The following is a 16,145-nucleotide window of genomic DNA, read 5'->3' on the forward strand; positions in this document are numbered from 1 at the left end:
AGGGAGGGAGGGAAGGAAGGGAAGGAAGGAAGGGAAGGAAGGAAATGGGAGCCATCTGTCTACAATCTATCTAATGACACTGGGACAATTATAGACAATTTTCTTTCATGTCAGCATTGACTAGACCCAAATTTAAATGTAATGGCAGCATTCTGTAAACCAGTCTGGAATGACATTTCCCAAACTATTAAACTCTGAATTCCCTTTGACCCAGTGATGCCAGGACTAGATCTATTCTGCAAAGAGGAAATATACTGGCAAAGAATAGGAAACTGAGAGGAGGCCCATCCACTGGGGAATAGCCCCCCAAGTTAGAGCATATGAATGAAAGGGAATGATACTGTTGTGCTACATTAAATGATGAAGAGGATGGCTTTGGAGATATCTGGAAAGACTTACATGAACTAATGAAGAATCAGTGGAATAAACCAGGAGAAAAATGTATACCATGATATGGTTAAGACAAACAACTTACAAAGAATTTATGAACTCTGATCACCATAATGACTAACTCACGAGGCCTAATGATGAAACACACTATCTACTCTTCCTGATAGGGAGCTGAAACAAGCATGAGACATGCAAAATGCTAAAAAGGGAAGTGAATAAAACTAGAAGAATAATCTATGCAATAATAACAATAGCATGACAACAAGTCATTTTGAAAGGCCTGGGGGCTCTAATCAAAACAAAGATGAATCACAACTCCACATGACCCATAATAAATATAATAAAACATAATAAAACATGCTACCAATTTCCAGGTGGATTCAGAGCAAAGACCGAAGTTCATTTCCCCCCCCCCCCAGGAGTGGAATGGGAGATGGGGCATATAGCCAATATGGGCATTTGTTTTGCTTGATTATGCATGTTTGTAATGAATTTTCTTTTTCTTGCTGTCACAGTGAGGGCAGGGAAGAGGTGAGAGGAAGAGAATTTGGACCTGAAAATAAAATAAATGTAGTAGCAGAAACCTATGGTTGGGGTGGGGGACTTCTCAATGTTGCTATTGGACAAACTTGAACAGGGATAAGCAGAGGAATTAAAAGGGACTTTGGTCTCCTGTCCTCTTAATCTGGCACTCCTTTTTGGCACTCAATTAACTTTTAAAATAAACAAAACATCAGTTAGATCCTCATCCCTTTATAGTTGCTAAAGGGCAAATTCCTTTGATTCTGATGAAAGAAAAATTTGAAAACACAGGAGGCAGGAGCTCTGGCTTCCCAGCAGCACAGAGACAATAGTGCAGTTTTGTAACACCTTAACCTCAGTGTGAAGAATTAATCCCATTTAGCTGGCCAGGCGGCTTTTCCATCCCTTCAGGACCTGCTAAAGACCTTGAGAGTCTGGGCTCTTGGAAAAATGGGTCCTACCAATGCAACTATCAACAATTTGGAAATAGGTCTTGATCAATGACACATGTTAAAACCAGGGGAAATTCGCATCGGCCATGGGGGGAGGGGTGAGCTGGGGGGGGTTGAAGAGGAAAGTAAGAGCATGAATTATGTAACCATATTAACTTTTCTAAAAAATAAATATTATTAAATGTTAAAAAAAAAAAAAAAAGAAAAATGGGTCCTAAAGCACCTAGAGCTGGGCCAGCTCACTGATGCCATTGCCCTCCATGAGAAGCACAGATATTTTTCAGAAGCTCTCTCTCCCTGGGTTAGCCTGGGAAATGTCATAGGCTTCACTGCAGTCAGAAGAGAAGATATCAATAAATATTTGAGAGGCGAGAGCAGGATCCAAAACTAATTTACTTTTGGATGTTCATCAATGTCAGAACAATGGAGAGATATAATTAGGCAATGTAGCTATTCTGTCTTCCTGGGGGAAAAAAAAAACCTGAGTTATGAAGAATTCAAGCAAAAGAACTGAGTGTATGGCCCATCATGAAGGAGGTAGATTCTGTCAGGAGGCAGAAGGCAGGAGGCTGGAGTTATAAAGGGCAGCAGAAAGCATCTGCATTATTACAAGGCTTCCTAACTAATAAATCCCAGGGTAATGAGACCTTCAGCCCTAAGACTAAAATGTTTAAAAGAGAAAAGACCTAGTCCTAGGATTTAAAGGGCTTGGAATCAATTCTAAATTTCCCTCATCACTTCAGAGTGCCAGGTGCAGTGGCTAAAGCGGTATGTGCTTGGAGGCACAAATGAGGAAGGCAGTTTCCTACTTGGTTTAGCACCACAGTCAACTACCTGAACAAATGACAATAAGCCAGGGTCATTTTAGCTGGGCCTGAGGGGCTGAAAATATCACAGTTCTCTGAAGAGATGAATCTGGCTTTGTAACTCCCTCCCCTAAATCCTTCCAGCACAGATAGGAATCAACTTCCTGGACCTCTCATGGTTAGCACCAGCAACATGAGCCTCAACCATATGGAGAGAGAAATGGCCAATTTTAACAGGAAAAGCCTAATATGAAAACAAGAATCACACATGTCTTGTTTCTCTAAGAAAATCAGCCACGAATAATCTATTAGGCCTTGTGAGGTTAAAAGTTCCCTTGCATAACTGGGACAAGTGCAGCCAAAATAATTTAAACATTACAGGAAACCAGGGGAGGAGAAAAAAAATAGCTTAGTAGCTGAGAAATTTTCCAGGGCATTTGAATTTCAGTGCATTTTCTTAGTCAAGGAAGAAAAAAAATGCAGCACTTGTCTCCTTTCCTTACAAGGTCAAAAAATACCTAAAGGCAACTTTTGGGATGAGAATGAGGGGAATCCTCTGCTAAGTTCTGGCCCCCACTCAATTCTAACCTCAGGAGATAAACACTGCTTAACTGCACAATTCAGAGTCAGCCTCTGAATCTGCCAGGCCTGATGATCTCTGAAACTGGCACAAATGCAGGCTGATGAAGATTTGACTCTAGGAAGGCTGCAACTGCTGGCTTTTTAAACATAGAATATAAAGTACAAAGCTAATCTAAGGTTTCTATCATGTGAAAACCCAAGACAAGGGCCTGCTCTCCTCCCTTTTTAACCCTTTCCTTCTGACTTAGAATCAACACTATCATTTACAATGCAGAAGAGCAGTAAGGTCTAGGCAAGGGGAGTTAGGAGACTTGGCCAAGGTCACAGAAAGTGTCAGAGGCTAAATTTGAACCCAGAACCCCTCAACTTCAGACTTGGCTCACTATCCACTGAACCAACTCAGCTGCCCCTTTTCCTACTCTTTTGCCTTCTGTCACATTTGAAATCCATACTTTTTTCGGTATAGCCTCTAAAAAAAAAACAAACAAAAGAGGTTTGGTTTTCTATTAATTACAATTAATTACAAATTCATTCTTTCCAGCTATTCCCAATCAATTAACCTGTGTCTTCAAATCTTGTCTCAGACACTAATTAGCTGTGCGATCCTGGTAAGTCACTTAACCCTGTTTTGCCTCAGTTCCTCATCTGTAAATTGAGCTAGAGAAGGAAATGGCAAACCACTCCAGTGTCTTTTCAAAGAAAACCCCAAGTTGGGTCACAAAAAGTTGAACATGACACAACAACAACAACAATAACAACAACAACAACAAGACTCTAACACCCGAACTTGGGCTCTGATAGCTCAGTCTGGCTCTTTTTCTTCTTATATCCAAATGGCAAAGAACCAGGAAACTTGTTTTGAATATTAAAATAGAGGATTAAGTTTTAATAAAAAGAGTATAGAGTCAATGGTGATCCAAAATCTCCTAGGGAATTAATCTATCCTTATAGTTAGGACATTATACCAGGATCTTTATTTTCAGGCTATGAAGTTCTTATTCTAATAGTTTTTTCATGATAATGACCTAGAAATATCTGAGACCAAAGAGAGACATCTGCATGGGACTTTAAATGTTTTCAAAACCTTTAATATACACCATTGAACCATTCTCATCATCTCTCCACAATCCCTCTGAGGAAGTATTACAGGGATCAATCATATCCCCATTTCAGAGATGATGACACAGGCACATAGAAAAATGAAATGATTTGTCTACAGTCCTAGATCTGATGCTTATAAAAAGCATCGGAAGCCAAATCAGAACCCGAGTCTCCCTGACTCCAAGTCCAGGAATCTATATATTTACTATATCAATTTTTCTCTCACTCAGATTATTCTAGATGGAAATTATCTGTAAAAAGAAATAAAATTCAAGGCCACACACACAAAAAAGGGGCATGATCAGTTGCAGAAAACACACTCAACGTGGAAAAAAAACTAAGATCTTATCAGGAAACAATAAGAATGCTTCTCATTTCGGAGGGAGAGGGCCTCTGAAGTTCAACTCATAAATCACTACTTTCAATGGTCTAAAAGAATTGAGGTTCTTTAAAATGGGCGGAGAATTTTGTTTTTTCCCCTCCTCTTCTTGCCAGAAAAAGGGCCAAGATCCAGAACTTCTAGGAAAAGAGTGAACGAATGTTTGAGTTATCCACCAAAGAGGGAGATGCATTTGGGGAAAAGAAAAAAGAAGAGAATGAAGTTAAACTACAACATTGGGAAGATCTAACATTGAGTTCCAGCTCTACCATTCAGTAGCCATTTGTCTGTGCCCATGCCCAAAGGAGAGGACAGAGGAGGCAAGTTCCTAACCTGGAGAGGGGTACTCCATTCATTCACCTGAGGAAGAATTTCTGTCGAGACTCTGGGCGTGGGAAAGCCAGTTATTGGTCATGGAAGATGCTTTTGGTGACAAGGCAGAAGACTCAAATCTTTACTACCAATCAGGGAGCCAACAACCAAATTTTAGCCATTTGTGGAAGGTAACCAAAAACTCCAAAGCAAAGAAGTTAAGCTAATGTACAATAACATGTACCCAAGAAGGGCAGGAAAAAAAAAAAGATTGAACTGAATGTATGAATGCTTTAATAAAAGTTGCTTTTGTCTGCTTGTATGTATGCAGGAGGGGAGGGGGGATCAATTACACTAATTTTTTGCTTATTTAAAAAAAAAGTATTTTTAGGACTCCTGAAAATGCCCCGTTTACTCAGAATAATTAAAAAATAATAATTTGGGGGGCTTTTTTGCTGTTATACATAATTTCAGTAGTAGGTGATAGATGGCTTTGGAATCAGGAAGACCTGTATCTAAATTCCATACTGGCTGCTGTGTGTAACCCAGGCAAATCCTTTACCTTCCTGGTACCCTCAGGCTACTCTCTAAGATTATAAATTGCAGAGAAGGTGACAAGTTTTCACTGATAGAGGGCATTTCCCCATTTCAAATTCCCTACACAAAAGAAATCTTAGGACTAAATTTTCTCATTGCAGCATTAGATTGTAAACTCTGTGCGGTTAGGACTGTCTTCTGCCTCTTTTTTTCATTTCCAGTGCATAGTATAGGGCCTGGTAAAAAGAAGACATTTAATGAGCATTTATTGATTGACTGACTATATATACCCAGACTACATCAGACTCATTGCTGAATATTTTGCTACCCATTGAACCATGACTAATTAAAGGAAAATGATTAAAGACAAAGGGCAAGAAAAGACATTTGGTCAAACCAACCAATATATTAAGTAACCTCTGAAGGTATAAACAATATTTCACACCCAGAATCTCCACCTCTGCAAAGAGGAAGGGAGGTACAGTTTTTCAACTAACCTTCAGAGCCCATGATTGCTTTTAAAATGAGCTATATTTCTATGTCAACCTCTGGAAGATAGTCTAATTCTGGCACTTTCTACGGCAGTTCCAAACTGAACCACTAACTAAAAGCTCTACTCTCATCCAAAAGATGCCAAGAACAAGTAGCCAAAATCATCCTGAAGGGCAGAGGAGTGAGCTCCAATCAAAACCTCCATTTAGGGAAGGCTGGAAGGGCAGCATAGTGGATAGATAATCCTGGAGTTGAGAGATTCATTTGACCTCAGATACTTCCTAGCTGTGTGATTCTGGACAATTCACTTGACTAGTTCTTGCTACCCAGAAGGGAGGGAGGCTAGAAAGAGACAAAGAGGGAAGGGAGAGGGGGGGGGGGGGGCAGAGGCCCACCTCTGGGCACTCCTTTAGACTTCCCATTTTGCCCCATGTTGATTTGACTCCCCTCTCTTCTTTTCAGCTTCTGTTCTGTATGGACTTCCCCCTTCGATTGTAAGTTTCTTGGGGACAAGGATTGTCTTTCTGATTTTTGTATATGTGCATTCCCAGCACCTGGCACAAGGCCCAACACATAGTAGGTGTATAATGTACATTTGCTGACACATAAAATAAATAACTGCTCACGCACAAGAAAGCCCTGCATCTGCCTCCGAGTCAGGGGTGTTGCATCCCCGCCCCCTGAGAACACAGTGAGGCATCAGGATGCACCAGAAAGGAATCTGGATTTGGAAGAGGAGGATTTTGAGTCAAGTCCCAGCTCTATCATCTGCCTCCTTTGTGACACTTAAGCCCTCTGGACCTCACTTTCCTCATCTGCAACATGATGAGGAGGCGTTTGCCTAGATGACCTCTCAGGTCTCTTTGAGCTCTGTCTAAGGCCACAGGGATTGGGCTAGAAGCCGAGGGGCTTCACAAGGAGTCGGAGAGGAAACAAGGTGAGCTCATTCAGGTATCTGTGAGGCATGCTTCCCCTCCTATCCATCCAACCCGCCGCTTCCCGGGACTCTCTCAGGACAGAGCTTTCCTGCCTGGGAATAAGAAAACCTCCGCATCAGCGCAGATTCCAAGACCCAGGAGAATGCATTTCAGCTGGACTCCACAAACTCCAGGATGCTGCTACGTGGAGCCCAGGTAGAGAAGAGGCCCAGAGCGATACCCAGCCCTCCCTCTCCTCTGCCCGGAGTCACCCGGATACAGAGAGATGGCCGAGTGCTAACTCCGAGGCATGAACACTTGGTATATAGTTTAAAATGTGCCTGCTTAATCCAGCCTGACAGCTGAAGAGGGTCGGCCTGAGGGGCCCCCTGACCCCATGCCTGAGTGTACTTTGTCTTCACAGTCATTGCAGGTGGTTCCAGTTAAATGTGATAATCAAATTAGCAGAACAGTTAACTCTGAAATTGCAAACTAATCTTCACGGGTGATCTCCACCCCCACTGTAAATCCAAACTGTCTAGTCCATAACTCTTAGAGAAGGACAGCCAATGCTGAGGTGTATGGGGGAGAGTGAGCCATCTGGGGTTGTGTGCCAAGCAGGTGTGGACTGGAGTGAAAGGGTGGAAAGAAAGAATATTTTGAGGTGGTTTCTGCCCCCTCACAGACCTCCATGAGAAATTGCTTTAAGTTCACAGCATGTCCGCACAGAGCGTTTTCACATTCCTATTCTGCAGAATTCAGCCTTTGTCTTTTTTAATTGCCTCTATCCTTTAAAAAGCCCTCCTCGGCCTTACCTCTTCTGCACCCCAAATCAATTACATCTCTGCGGCATGCATAGTTTGTGATCACTTTTCTGCCTGTACGACGAGTGGGAGGGAGTCAGCACACAGGGACTAGCGCTTTGAAAACATTTTTTTTCAATTATTTTTGGTATTTCTTATAGGAAAAAAATCTCCAACCCTTCTTCTCCCCTTTCCAAATCCTGTCGCTACCACCCCCTCCAGTCAGTAAGACGTTCCATCAGTTCTGATAACAATACTAACATGTCGGGACCTTTTTTCTCATTGCTGATATTATTTATATCAAATTCACCTGAAGCCCTCTTGGAACCATGTATTTTCAGGGTGGGGAAAGATGAGATCTCTAGCATGATGTGAATTCTGTTCTCTGAGTTCACCAAACCTTTCAAACTTCTAGGACCCCCTACAAGGCCTGAAACACGGATTGTATGATAAACAAAGAAACTGGTCTTTCAAATCTGAGGCGAACCAAATGCACCTGTCACAATCTATCCACCTGGAGAGGAGAGCTACAGAGCTCATTTTCAATTATCAGTGTCAATGGGAAACGTTTTTTCTGATTATCCAAGTTTCAATGGAGCCCAGAAAAGTTGTTCTCTAAGGGCAGATACTGCATTTGGAACCCTATTTTCCCCATTTACTACTGTATTTGGACTCAAGACCAATCAGCCTGAACAACTAAAAAGCGTCCTTTATACTGCTAGAAAATTTGAGCTTAGATATCAGAAAATTAGAAAGTTCCAGTTGCCTTATTTCTGATCACATTAAGACCTCAAGAACAACCCTAAAGGGGGCCTGCTCTCTTCCTACACCAGCATGTCAGCTTGCTCTACTTATTTTGATATTTTAACTCTTTCAACCGCAGCAGAACTCAGTATACCACAGGTTCTCATTAGGAACTCAGTCTTCCTGGCAATACCAAAGGTCATGCAGTAAGAAAACACCAAGGACCCCCAACATATGTGGCCTAAGAGCTTGTGCTGTCTGATATTCAAACTATAGTTTAGCTCCTGATTTAAATAAGTGATTATACCAAGATGAAATCTCCTTTTCTTTGTCAGTACAATAAAAGAGGCCCAAATATTTTGTAGTCAGACTCTTTTGCAAATGAACTTAGAATTTCTGATCGCTTTTGCTGTTACAGTACTTTTTTAATATAACAACATATTTTCCCCTCAATTATATGTAAAACTATTTTGAAAAAAATTTGAGTCCCAAATTCTCCTTCTCCCTCCCTCCTTCCCTTTGTTTCCTCTTCCCTGAGATTATAAGAAATCTAATATCAATTTATCAATTTTACATGTGCAATCATGTAAAATATTTTTCCATGTTAGTCTTTTTGTGAAAGAAAACTCAAAGAACCCTGCCCTCCCCACCACCCCCAATGAAGAAAGTGAAAAGTAGTATACTTTGGTCTAGATTCAGACTCCATCAGTTCTTTCTCTGGAGGCAGATGGCATTTATTTTTCATTGTGAGTCTTTGGGGACTGTCTTGGATCACTGTATTGCTGAGAAAAACTAAGTCCTTCACAGTTGTTCATTGTACAATATTGTTGTTACTGTATACAATGATCGCCTGGTTTTGCTCACTTCACTCTTTTTGCAATATTTTTAAGAAGAGTTCATGCATGCAAAGCATGGTTTTTCTGTATCTGCCTGAGAGATTACTGGCTATACCTTCATTAGCTTACTAGCTGACTGGTTGAAAAAGGGACTCTATGACCATTAATACCCAGAGATAGCAGCCATATCTCCCTCATCTCTGTTGTTGGTCATCTTGAGCATATACTGAACATCTTTTGCTACTGGCCTTAAAAAGGCAATTAGGTTCTGTCTGCCTGATGCGGTTGGATAATTTTTAAGAACCAGTACCATTACATTAATTTTTTAAAGTAATTAATTTGGAGAAAGCCTGACAGTGGTGATAATTTTGTTTTTTCAAAAAATGTCTTTTTGGGCAGCTAAATGGCTGGGTGGATTGAGAGCCAGGCCTGGAGTCAGAAGGACTTGGATTGAAATCTGGCCTTAGACACTTCCTAGCTGTGTAACCCTGGGCAAGTCACATTACCTTGTTTGCCTAGCCCTTACCCATCTGTCTTAGAGCTGTTACTAAAAGAGAAAGTAAGGGTTTAAAAAAATAAAAAAAATATATATCTTTTAGAAAAATGGTTCAGTTTCATTACTAATCTTGACAAGTTTTTACAGAGGTCTAAAAATGTGTGGCCTGATGAACTCTGAAAAGTTATTTCTTGAAAGTGGAACAGTAGAAGAGAAAATTATAAAGCTAATTACATACACTTTCACTCTATAACTTGGGTTACATAACTATATATAACATATAGGTAATATATGTTATATATATTTATATATGTATATATAAATAAAAACTATATACTCTATAACTATCACTTGGGGCCAAGCCATAGCGTAGACACACAGTAACTGTGGAATCATATACCAACCCTTCAAAACTCCAATCTCTAAAATTAGGGGCTACAGGGAGTTGCTGATGTGCATAGGGAGAGGGAATCTCAACACCAGTAGTTTTCTGTTATGAAGAAATCACTGGTCTAGATCCCTAAAAATGACAACAACAACAACAAATAACAAAGACAACAGAACAAAATACCACCTACTTTATCATTCTACCTCCTCTCTTATCTTCTGATCATTCATATGAAAAAGCCTCTAAATGCCACAGCTCTAGACATAGTGGCTTGTTACTTCCTGAGTGGCTTAAAAGGGACCAGTTTGAGGAAAGTGAATAATATATGTCTCATGGCAACAGAGGTGTCATGCTTAATTCCTCCCCCTCCCTTTCTTCCTTTCTCTCTCTCTCTCACCCTCCCTTATCCAATCAGTAGCCCAGTCCTGCTGTTTCCATCTTAGTAAAATCTCTTATATACACTCCCCCATCTCTCCTCTGACCCTGGTACTCATCACCTCACACCTTCTCCACACAGCTGTCAAACTGAGCTTCCTAAAACCCAGAACTGACGGTGCCAACCCTGGCACTCCCTGCCCCACAGCCTCATTCAGCAAACTTCAGTGACTAGCACCCTGTCACCCTCAGGATCCAATATACAGTCTGTCTGGCTCAAAGTCCTTCATCACCTTTTACCTTTCTCACCTTCTGTGATCCACTGATACCAGTCTCATTGCTGTTCTTTGCACAAGATGGCCAAACTCCCAACTCTGGGCATTTTCATGGGCTCTTCCCTATGCCTCATTTTCACCTCTTGGATTCTCTGGCTTTCTTCAAGGAGCCAACTAAAATCCCACTTTCTACAAGGAAACTTTCCTGATCCTCTTTTTAATGCTCGTGCCTTCCAGTTCTTCATTCTCTCTCATTCATCCTGTGTCTATCTTGTTTATTTGTACATGGTGTCTTCCACTAGACTTCGTGTTATTTGAGGGCATAGAGTAAGTACTTAGTAAATATTTATTGACTTGTTGACTTGACTAGCAAAGCTGGGAAGATGTGGAAGAAAGAGTTGGGAACTGTGCAGCCAGGAAATGGCAGCGGCGTCAGACACGTAGCCTGAGCAATGTGGCCTGGTCTGAAACCAGATTAACATGTAATTGGGAAATATTTAACAAAATAAATAACAATATAATAGAACAGAGATAATATTAATATGTGGTTTTCTAAGTCAACATGCAGTGCACAGGGTTCCTTAAGTACATTTCTGTGGCCCCTAGGGTGTTGAGATCATGACTTCTCCACATCTTATCCCATGCAATTCTTGGTTTTTTGTCCTGACATAAATATTCCAAAGAGGATGTATTCAACAAATATTCCTCCTAGCAAATAGCTGGTACATGACTCTTGAATTTCCAGAGCATCTCTCTGCAGTCTCTTTTTATTGCCCTTTTAAAGAAGATATGATTGTGAACTAGTGACTTTTCTGTTGTTGTGGGTTCAAAAAAACATTTTTTTTTTTTGTGGAGTGTTGTTGAGGAGAAGACACGTTTACAAGATGAGAATTATCCTCTTAATTTACATAAAGTTTGCCTTAAGTTTTAGTGAGTCAAATCAGACCTCAGTGGTAGTTAAAATAATATCTAATGTTGTCTATTAAGAGTTAGATGATTTCCTGAGTCATCTCAAAAGTCACATGATGAGAGGAGCAGGAGAGAGCATTTATGGGTTTTTCTCCCTGTTTTCACCCTTTGTTTCACCAGCTACTTTGTCCCAGCTGGGCTATGAAGGAGGGGGTGGGGCTTTGCAACAAAACTAGTCACCGTACAAAGCAAATTAAGTCTTAATTTCACTGTGAAGAGGAAATTCAGAACTACCACAAAGGCAGAAAACTATAAAGGAGAAAATTATTCTGAGCTCATTACTCCAATTTACATGTCTAACTGTGTCTGCGAGTCCAGCTTAGGGCAACTTGAGAGCTAACCTCCACTGCCATGTTACACCCATCTAAGATTACTTAAAGCCAAGATCTTTGAAAACTTCTCTTCTTGGAGGACATTCTGGAAGGAGCCCAGGCTTTTTTGAAGTGCTATCTCAGGACAGTTCCCAGAATTAAGTACCAAGCAGAAGCGAGCACTCTACAAGGCACACAAGAGAGATGTGCCCTTGCTTGGTTCATTATTTTGTGTTTATTAATTAATCCTACAATCTTAGGGCTAAACAGACATTAGTGATGGCCTGGTTTAGAAGAGGAAACTCAGGACTAGAGAGGTGAAATTCCATGTCCAAAATCACACAGCTAGCATCAAAACTGGGAATACAAGCCAGGTCTTTTGACTTAGAATCCAGAGTTCTTCCAACCACACCGGTCTAATTAAATTCAATATGTCTGTCTTAAGAAATGATGAATGTCAAGAATTTCAGGAAACACAGGAAGACATATGAACTGAAGCAGAGGGACGTAGGCAGAATAAGGAAGACAATACCAATGATGATGACCACAATTTAAATGGAAAGATGAAAAAAAATTGAAAGTGTATAATCTTATACAGGTGTTGAGTTGAGAACATACACCTCTTTCCCTTCTTTTCAGGGGCAGAAGACGAAGGGCAGAGAATACTCTAAATCAGTGGTTCCCAAACTTTTTTGGCCTACTACCCCCTTTCCAGAAAAATTATTACTTAGCCCCCTGGAAATTAAATTTTAAAAATTTTAATAGCAATTAATAGGAAAGATAAATGCACCTGTGGCCATCACTGCTCCCCTGGGTTTCTGCAGCACCCACCAGGGGGCGGTGGCACCCACTTTGGGAATCACTGCTCTAAATGCTGTCAGTCTAAGCTAATACGTTGGTTAGTTTTGAAGAATTGTTATTTTTCCCTTTTTTTTTTTCATTCCTTGTTACAAGAGTTGACTTGATAGAGAGGAAGAGAAATATATTTGGAAAAGGAGGTGCTATGGAAAAAAGGTAGGGATAAGGTAAGAGACTGGCTCAATCAATCAAAAAACATTATTAAGCACCTACTATAAGGCAGGTAGGGAAGGTAGGTGGTGCAGTGGATAGAGCACTGGGCTTGGAATCAGGAATCATCTTCATGAGTTCAGCTCTGGTCTCTGCCACTAGCTATATGATCACACAAGTCATTTAACCTTATTTGCTTTGGTTTCATTTGTAAAATTAGCTGGAGAAGTGTTTAATAAAGTACCTTAAAAGTGCTGAATTAAGGAATTGAGCTGGGTACAATCAGCAAACTAAAAAACTAAATAATTAATGGTCTTTAACCTCACTCTTCATCCTGATTTTTCATTTGGACTTTGTAAACTCACTACCTCCTGATATCCAGTAGATTCTTAATGCTTAGTAGATTGGGTCTTCCCTAGATTCTACAGTATAATGACACTCAAGGCACTCAGTTCAGGATATCCAACCTATTTTTGGTTTCAAGTTTTCCTTGTTAACAAGAAGGTCTTTTTCCTTTGAAAGATGGCAAATTGCATTTCAGCAAAGATCCATTTTTCCCTTGTGGTCCTGGGCACAGTAGCATTTCCTCCCTAAAAGTCTGTCTTTAATATGAGAGTAATTCTAATGGGTGCCATATGTTTAGGGTTTATATCTATGCATTTCTAGAAGACTCACGCTACACACTAGAACGAGGCCTAAAGCTACGGACAGATTGGGGGTCAGAAGACCTAAGCTTAAACACCGGCCCCGCTCCTTCATTTTGGTGTGACTCTGGGCACGTTTTTTAACCTCTCTGGGCCGTGGGCTTCCTCCCCCAGTGAGACGAAGAGAACTGAAATAAATGAACTCCAGGGTCCCTTTTTAACTTCCAACGCCATAAGCCCAAGATTACACTCCCAGATATGACGGAGAAAGCATCTCGAGCTCTCACGTCCTTTGTTTCTTTAGGTAGGTGGGAAAGAAGGACAAGTGTCAACACTTCATCAAGCATTTAAGTTAAACTGTATTATACCCCATGAAGAAAGTGGGAGAGAAAAAGGAAAATTGGGTCTGTGATATTTGGAGCATCCTTTAAAGCTGAATTTAAAGAACTCTATGGAGATTCAAGTGCTCAGTGCATATAGGGAAGGACGTTGTTTTTATTTCCACTGCAGGTTTTTTAGATAAGATGGCCTTCTCTCATCTGGAGAGAGACTGGATGAGGAAGAAGGAAAGAAGGAAAGACAGACAGACAGACACACACACACATACACATAAGGAAACGTTTCAATGACCATAACGAGGAGTGGAAATTTCCAGAGCGTGCTGAGTAAGACTAGTCTTTGTGAAGTAATGTATACCTGCAGGAAACCGAGAGTTGTCGGGGTGCAGCAAAGACAGCTGCTTTAGGGATCAAGTCAGTCTTGCAGGGGCAAGAAGCAGCTGCAGCTGGTCGGATCAGGAGGTGGGTATGAGGGGAGAGGGGAGAGAAAAGACAGAATCTGAAGAAAATCTCCACTGGAGCTCGTCCTGTGAAACAGGTGCCCTGCTCCCAGAGTCATGTAAATGATGGAAAGTCCTGAAAGCTCCCAGGGAAGTGTGAGGCCTGCTGTGGGTCACCATCTGAAAGCAGATCTGAGCATCTGCCCGCTGTCCTCCTCTGCCTTGGGTGATCGTGATTTGTGTGTGTCTCATCTCCCTCCTACTAGACTGAGAGCTCCTTGAGGGCAAGGCCTGGGGTGTAATTTTTGCATCTCCCATAGCTCAGGCACATGGTGGGCTTTCAATAAATATCCATTGCAGGAACATTGAACTAGTTTTTTATGTAATCTAACGAATTTATCCAATAAATGAAGCTCTTGGAAGGTTCGTGTAGCTGCCCCCCGGTCAAGGGGGAGTCCCTACATGTAGACTTGGGGACCAAAGATTACAAGTCTGCCAAGGAAAAAGCTAGGCCAAACAGATACACAGACATGAAGACACACACCCCTTCCAAAACTGATGGGAGCTATGCTTTGATTTTTAAGTCAAGGGTTTTTCCTGCCAATATACCTGACTTGACAACCTCAGCAAATAGAAAAATGACTTGTTTGGGTTTTCATTGTTCTTAGAAAACTCCTTCCTCTCCATTATCTATCTTCTAGGCCCAAGCCCATAGCTTGCTTTTCTTTCTCCCTCTCAATGATCCCTCTGTGCTGATGGACAATTACCAATGAGAAGGCTGCCCACTGACCTGGAGGGGCCTGCTGTGTTTAGACACTTAAGCCATTATAGTCTTGCAGAAATGCTGTGAAAATAGTCAATTTAGGACTCTATGTAGAGCTGATAATGATTCCTACCACACTGTGTGCAGCAAGAGATGACTCCTGTGACCAGTGGCGACAGCAAATCAACTGATAACTGGCTCAGGCAAAAGAAGGGATCTTATATATGGGTTGAAAAAGTACCTAGATTCCATTCAATGCATGAGAAATTTATGCTATGCTAATTTCTGGCTGCAAATCAGGTTTTAATAGAACTTTAATTTAAACTTTAAACTAGAGAACCTAGATTTAAATCCCAGCTTTGTATCTAAGTGAGGCCATGTACAACTTAACTTCACAAGGCCTCAGTTATCACATCTATAAAAATAGGGAAAAGAGCCTAGAGTTGCCATGAAAAAAACAAACTTTGTAAATTAGTTAACACTGAGAGCCCTAAATCTAGTTCTACCTCTCCTTTTCAAACCATTCTACATCATTTGCCATCATATGCTTCCAATCAAACCAATCTATTTGTTGTTTAATTGAACATGGCATCTAATGTCCTGCCTCTGTCCTCTTTGCCTAGAATGTTCTTTTTTACTTTCACTTAGAATTCTAAGTGACTTTTAAACAATGCCACTTGTCTTTCCCCAATTCCCCCCATAATAATTCACTCAAAACCCCAACCCCTTCAAATTATTTTATATTCATTCAGTAAAATAATTACATTTTTGTTTACATATTATTAATTTCTTGGAGAAGAAACCTGTTTCATTTTGTCTTTGTATTCCAAGTATTTGCACAATGCCTGGAACATAGCAGGCAAAATAGATAGATAGACAGATGGAGGAGGGGAGGAGAAATGACCAGCTTACTTCCCTCCCCCACCCTGCTCCTTCCTGAACTGCAAAGGGAACTCCTTGAGTGGTATCTCTAAAGAGAAAGCAGTACCACAAGAGAAGAGGGAAAGAAAATCTTTGGAAAAATAAATCTGAACAAAAGTATAACAGTCCAGAACAAACAAACAACAGACTCAAATCAAAGGAGCTCTAAAAAATCCCCTACCATCAACAGCTTGAAGTCAAACATTTCCTTTTTCTGAAAATGTGGTTTGAGATGGATGGTAGCATGAGATTTCAGTCCTTAATTTAACCATAAAAAACAAAAAGGGAAAATTTTCAAAAGATCAAACCAATAAGAAACGTGTCTTTGATTTTCCCTGACAACT

General features: G+C 40.7%; 1 protein-coding gene across 1 annotated transcript in view; it reads right to left on the bottom strand.

The window, feature by feature from the left end:
• Positions 1-16,145, bottom strand: part of ARHGAP26 (Rho GTPase activating protein 26) — a 552,571-nt gene that overhangs the window by 144,126 nt on the left and 392,300 nt on the right. The gene's annotated exons all lie outside the window — the stretch shown is intronic.

This window comes from Gracilinanus agilis, chromosome 2, assembly GCF_016433145.1.
Source record: "Gracilinanus agilis isolate LMUSP501 chromosome 2, AgileGrace, whole genome shotgun sequence".
NCBI lineage: Eukaryota > Metazoa > Chordata > Mammalia > Didelphimorphia > Didelphidae > Gracilinanus > Gracilinanus agilis.